Here is a 7,289-nt window from a genome sequence, read left to right on the forward strand (position 1 = left end):
ATGGGAGCCGTGGTGCCCTGATGGAATTAGCCCCGCAAAGTGATTGACGGGTCTTTCTTAATCTCCCACCACTGGCTTTCTTTACAACCTTTATCTGTCTGACATTGTTAGCCGCTCTCACTTAAAAACACCAATTCTCTGACTCCCTCACTAATGATCCTCAGGATCTTTTTGGGCCTGGCAACAGAGTTGAAAATGAGCGCAGGATATTTACATCCGCGCTGGTAATTGACTTAATCATGTCTGAAACCTTCCACGCGGCTTGTTGGTTGTCTGGCATGTTGATTTTAAAAGGTGTTAATTGCGCGTGGCTTTTTGGAGACTCAGCTGTCCTCGGATATGTGTGGCGAGGGTGCTTGCTTATTTTATTGGATAATTTTCCTTGCATGTAAAAGCCATAGCATTAGATGCTAAATAATCAATAATCATGTTTATTGACCTGCAACTCCTATTAAAGGAAGACATCCCATAATTGACTCTGATCACTTAACTGGGTTGGGAGCAACAGGAGAGCAAGTTTTTTTTTCACCCGTGGGGTCCTCGTGACCTTCACCCCCCCCCTCCCCTCCTGCTGAGGTAATGGATTTATACAGAGCGGATTGCACAATGACACAGTAAAGAAAATCCATCAAATGTATGCCCGAGTTGTAAAGAAACTCAATAATGAGCATTAGGAAAGCGCCTCAGGCGGATCATGATTTACATTTTAAATGAGTTTGTGGTGACAGCATTCACTCAATAAAATGTGCTTGTTTTTCATCAGCGAGAAGCTACAATGAAAGGAGGAATTCATAAATATATATATTTTTAATTTGATTGGATGGGAAGAGGCAGATGATGGGAAAGAAGGCATGATGGATGATGAAATAAGATTGCATGTTGTGGTAACATGACCTTGGGTTAACAAAGAGGAGTGGAAGAAAAGAGGCAGGTGAGCAAGGGAATGGATGGATGAGGGAGCAGGAGGCAAAGCGGACTTAAGGATCAAGTTCTATGAGGCGCCCGAGGCCATGCTGCCACTATTGAGAGCTGCAGCTTCACGGCAGGGGGTGGGGTCATCTAAGTCGAGCGCATAAAATGGCACATCTTTATGGAGAGTCACGTATAAAATAAAGCTAAGGAAGGGTGCCTTGCCCGCTAGAGTGAAGTGAAAAAAAAAAGAGTAATAGATGCACTTTGAGGATTTTATTGCTACTAACAGTCAAACACAAAAATACAATACAGACTCACTCACTTGGATTGTGCACTAAAGGGTGATAAATTGTTTTGCCACTGTCCAATTTCAAGGAAAGAGTTTTTATATTTGCACTGAAGACATGTCGACTTGTTAGCCCCTAATTTGAGCGTGAATGGTTGATGTTCGCTGGTGACCGAAATCGACTGGTTCCAACTCACCTGTGACCCAAATAGATCTAGAAACAAAACAGAAAATGGATGAATTCAGTCACCTGTCCAGGCAGTAAGGCAGCTGGGCCATCATTAGTGCCAGCACCTTGCACAAAGTATCATCAGTCCCAGATGCTCTCTCTTCTTGGCACGGTGAGTCTGACATGACTTCTTTTTTTTTTCTCGCAAATCAAGAGTGAGACAAAGGTGGCAGTGTGTACAAAGGTTATATATTTATACATTTTTTGAAACGCTTGACGGCTCTTGTAAATTAGGAAGCTATAACAAGACGTGAGAGACACCAGGAGGGTGTCGGCTTCTTGGCGGTACTTTAACATCTGAAAACATGCGCACACTGATATGGAGCTGGAGAAGTGTGTGTGTGTGTGTGTGTGTGTGTGTGTGGGGGGGGGGGGGGGGGGGGGGGGTCCTGTGGGCACAAAAATGGCATTACATGCCGTTATAGAGACGGGTCAAATTTAGTCCATTTTTTTAAGGCAGATTTGCTAAACACATGATGCCTTGGTGTTTACACATAAATAAATAAATAAATAAATAAATAAATAAATAAATAAATAAAATTTAATAATAAATAAATAAATTTGATAATATATACTTTTATAATAAATAAATTTATAATAATAAATAAATAAATACAATTTAATGTGACAAGCTATGAATATGAAGCTATATGTTGTTTTTATTGCCTTTTGATTTATCTCACTGGAGGTATGATTACATGCTTTTTTTTGTAGTGAAGGTGAGCTATTCGCTCTATTAAAGGAAAAAGGTCTTCCTTGTCAGACTAAATGTCAAAATTTCCATCACAGCTCAATGATTTTCCGCGTTTATGTGTTCAGAAAAAATGAAGTCATTTGTTGTCAAGGTTCATGCAAGAAGGGGCAATGGGGACAATAGTTAGAGCTGGGGTCACTTATTTTGGTTTGTGTGTTGCTTTGGTTTAACCTCAGTGACAAAAAAAGATTGAGCATTTTGACCTCTCACCTTTCTGCTTGTTAAAATAAATAGAGGCCTGGATGGAAATGCACTGTCTTGATCTTTTCCTGACATTCGTTTACTTATTATTGGTTAGGCTAATTTCCTTAGCCAGTAGAAAATAAACACAAAATGACCTTCTGCTCTTCAATGCACAAGCAAAGAGATGCTGTAATTACTTGTAATCATGTGTGTGGAAATTAAAAGCATTAAGAGTGATTTAAAACGTTTTTTTAAAGATTTTTTTTTTAACCTTGGCTATACAAGTCAGATTTCAGTGCGTTTTTGTGCACAATGTGCTTGTGCCAACCATGCCTCAGGTCATGGTTGCTCATATTTATGGTTGAATTATTGAAGGCTTGTTTTTCATCAAGGTGAAATTTTGAAGCATCCGGCGTGCCGCACAAACAAACACACACTGCATGTACACACAGACACACACAAACACATAAAGACAGGCTTTCTCTTGAAAATTACTTTCGAAGTAACAGTGGAAGTGAGCCGTGGTCCAAAATGAAAAGTCTAGCCCATCTCCTTGAATCGCTTCCAATAAAGCAACACATCCACCATGTGCTTTAAAAAGCACTGCAAGGAGCAATTGTGGTCTGACTTGGCCTTCAATGATATAATCAAGCCCACAATGCGCCACCAATGAAATAAGCAAATTAAACAGATGCATCATGCCCACTAATCAGTGTGATTAATTTACCAGGATATTCGGATTATCAATTATATCCTAATGATGCCTAATTAAGTGTGTGAAGATCATTTATTCCACGTCCCGTGTTCAAGTGTTTCCGAATAATAATTTTGTTCTCAATTAAACCTGTCTCGATACTTTTGCACATCTTGCTTCATAACAGGACCATGTAAATTTCCACGGAAGTGCTCTTCTTCTTTCTGTGACACTACCAGTCTCTTTGTATGACTACTGCAACCTGCTGATGACTCTGGTGGCACATAAAGGTGAGAAAGATCTACTCGTTTTGATCCATCTTAGTAGAGGCAGGTACAACCGAATTAATCGAAACCAAGCTGAAGACACCGGAAAGAACAAGAAGGTGTTTACAGAGTGATAATGGTTGCCGGGATCGATATGCATGCTTATCTTAGTGTCGACCTTCATGTTATACTGATCTATTTGTCCATCCGGAAAAACTGCTGGATCATAACAATAATGGATAATAATTGTTTTTGTTTATAAATATTGGGACACCCGTATGTGACAGTAGTTATTTCATTTTCATGAGTGAATATATTCACTTGTGTGAGTGGGTGGATGAATGTTTATGAATCCAGTCCCTAAAGTGTTACGATCTTCAGCCCACTTCTTCCTTTATGGAAGGCCTAAAGCAAAACAAGTCTTAATTGAGGGGGTGAAGCCTGTGGAGCCTTAAGGGTCACAGTAGGACATAAACAAGACTGTCAACACCACTTCGACCAGCAGCTGGAATGTTTTTCTCTTCCTAATAAATACTGCCATCTAGTGGCTTAAAATAAGAATCGCAGCAATAGTCACGTGGACCATGGTACAGGACCTCCACTCGGGATGAAAATTGTAGCTTTACAGTTCTGTATACTTCTTATTATACAATGTAAAGGTGACGTCACCAACATAGATGTAAGCATAAACTATGAAACATAAAAAAATAGATAAATAAACTTAAAAATAAAATCATTTTAAAATACATTATATTTATATTATACATTAATATAAAATAAATGTAAAATTAAATCAAATTAAAAATAAATTACTAAATAAACAGATAATCTTAATTATATTATCCAGTCGTAATTGTCGTTATCTTATAATTGACGTCGTCATCCGTCTCGCGCACAGTGTCCTGACCTCCATATTTAGGGTTCCGTGTAAAAAGGTAGTTAAAAATACCAGATCTTACATTATGGATTTTATCACTTGTTTATGTGTTTATCAATAGTAAAGCCGTGGTGTGGAACCAAACATGTTTTTCTGCAGTGATTTGTGACGCGGAAACCTCTCATAAATAACTGGAATGATGTTGTCATGAAAAGGAAAGTAGAGAGATCTTATTTACAAGGTCAATAAAGAAGGATTGTTATGTTTTATACATTCCCTCAGAGATGGAGCCGTGGTGGTATTGGGAGGGAACCGGGGAGCTGAGCGCCTCTATCATGGGACATAATAACATTCTCATCCACGGGGCTAACATCAAGGCCATAAAAAAAAGCCACGGTGCCTTTGGGAACGGTAATTGTCCCCATTTGCGGCTTCACACTGTTCAGGACTGATACACGTGTAGTGTACATGTAGGTTCATTCATTTAAAATAAGCATATACAAAATGAGTTTTATAAAAATAATAATAGAATCAGCCGCTCGTCTGCAATTCCCACTTTATCCAGTAGGTGGTGCTATGCTGGGTTTAACAATGATTCATCAACCTTCTAACATCATGGGGGAATAGGTGAATGTATGTTATACGTGAAACAAACTTATTCCCTGATCACAGTGCCCGATAATAACAATTGCACCACACCTTTAATTTCCCTTTCCTCCCTTTATTTGTCTATTTTTCATCGTTTTTAATGCATAAAATGAAAAGTGCAAGTACATGGTATGCAAATATGCTCTATACGCCATCCATACTTTCTTTCTCGGCCTTTCATGTATCCTAAAAGAGCCTTATCTATTTTTATACTTCAATTAATATGGTATGTACCTTGTCGTTTTCTTGTACCTTTGATTTTATACACAGACCAGTCCAGCCTTGCTTTGTTTCACAATTAGATGTGAAGCTTCATTTATGTCCTTGAAGTGTGTGTGCGTGTGTGTGTCTGTGTGTGTGTTTGCGTGTGTGGAAGATGAAGGGGCTCAGATGTGTAAGTACATGTTTAATTATGCGAATGGTTTGCATTTCCAAAATGATGTGACTGTGCATGTAATAGTGGATGTGTGTGTGTGTGTGTGTATGTTACGTGCATAGACTGATTAAATCAAGGCAGTGCCCTCTGGGTGCATGTGTGTGTGCATGTGTGTGTGCACGTGTGTGTGCATTCGACAATTAGTGTAGATTGAATTAATGTGACGCCTGTGTAAATGAGATGGGGCGTGAGCTGGTGGGCGTGCTGCAGTTGCGGTTTTTACTTTGCAAATTCTTATTTCCAGCAAAAGTATTGGAACAGTGAGGCCAATTCATTTTGCATTCATTTGACGAAGGATAGTTGATACATATGTAAAATGCCAACCATCTGTGCCAAAAACCGCTACTGGATTAACAAGACAATGAAAAACAGTTCCAAAAAGCATTCGGTCATATGGAAATGAGCCAGAACATTTGTAGGCAGGCCCTTTTTACACTGCACCATTATTGCAGGGTGATATTTTACACAAGCCATAAAAAAGTAGATGAACAAGTAGGAGGGTGATGCACACACACCACCTTATCTTTGTTTCAGGTTTTTTTCTTCCATGCACTTATTCCCATATGGTTATTTCATCGTTTCCTCCTCTCCACCACACATATGCGTACCGACAAGACAGGCCCACATACTCCCTTCCCTTTCATTAGAGAGATGCTGGCAGATACATGCTGGGATTCTCCATTGTGCTCCCTATCAGCCCGTGGGATGGGGCTCACTAATTAATATCTTGCTGATGTCCGCCTCAGAGCGGCAAGTGGGGGATGTAGAGATAGGGGACACTGAGGAGGGGAAGGGGGGGGGGGGGGGGTGATGGCCACAGAAATGACGACTTGGGGCAACTTGCCCGCACAGTGTATAGTGGCAGTTGGGCGACATGTGTGGTCCCTCAAGAAAGGAGTGTGAAGTTGCTAAGGGGGACATGGTTGGAAATGGGTTTCCTATCATGGATGAACAATTAAATAGAGAATTTGCCCCCCCTAGTGGACACAAGAGTTAAGGTCCGTCAAAAATCTGCGCCCAATTAAATACATCAGAAAAAACGGTGATAAATATTCTATACATTTTCATGAAAATGGAGGGAAAAATAAAATCGAAAAAAATATTGAAGATATTAAAATAACTTAATAAATAAATAAATAAATAAATAAATAAATAAATAAATAAATAAATAAAAATCTGCAAACTCTGGGAATGCCGAACGCTTAATTTTTTTTATTTTTTGGGGGGGCGTACGTGTGTGTGTGTGTGTGTGTGGTGCAGTTGCCAGATGTTACATCGTGATTGTTTTAGAGGAATTTAACAGCAGATTGGGTTTAGGGACAGCCTGGAACCCCTATAATGAGATCATCCATCGGGCCTGCCCGACTGTGCAATCTGCTTAATCCAGCATCGGATCGCCCAAAGACAAGAAGATATTGCTGTAAATGAATCCACCATGTTTTTCAAAACACAAACATGCATTTATAGAGTCGGCTTAGCAAAGTCTTTACTGACTTTTATCTGGCCTGATAAAAACTCAAGAATGACTCAGATGATGATTTTCTGCAAATTTGACGAAATGCAGCGTCAGAATTTTTGGCGTTGCCATGGCGGAGTGTATACTCAAGGATGACACTCGTACGGGGCCCCTAGAGACAGAGCATCACATGTGCACGCGTGTGCGCGCGTGAAATGGGCTGAGGAGAATCACACCGTGTTATCCTTTAGACACCTGCCGTCGTGTTTCAGATTTTAATGAGCCGTCTAGCTGCATGCATTACCCCAGCATAGCCAGCAAATGCACTCTGGTTGCAGCCTCGGCTATCTGAAGTGAGATAGGGATGTCTGAGTGCCTATAAATCCTCATATATGGTGTATAGTATATGCATTCAAGCATGTGTGCACGCCCCAAGCTCCTTTCATGGTTTAAGAAAGGTTAGATTCTTCAGGGAGGCTGCATTCCTCTTTACTCCTTATTCATATCTTATCATTTCATCTTGTAGGGTTTGCTTAGCCAAAGTTTTT

The sequence above is a fragment of the Syngnathus scovelli genome, chromosome 13 (genome assembly GCF_024217435.2).
Source record: "Syngnathus scovelli strain Florida chromosome 13, RoL_Ssco_1.2, whole genome shotgun sequence".
In the NCBI taxonomy this organism is placed as follows: Eukaryota; Metazoa; Chordata; class Actinopteri; order Syngnathiformes; family Syngnathidae; genus Syngnathus; species Syngnathus scovelli.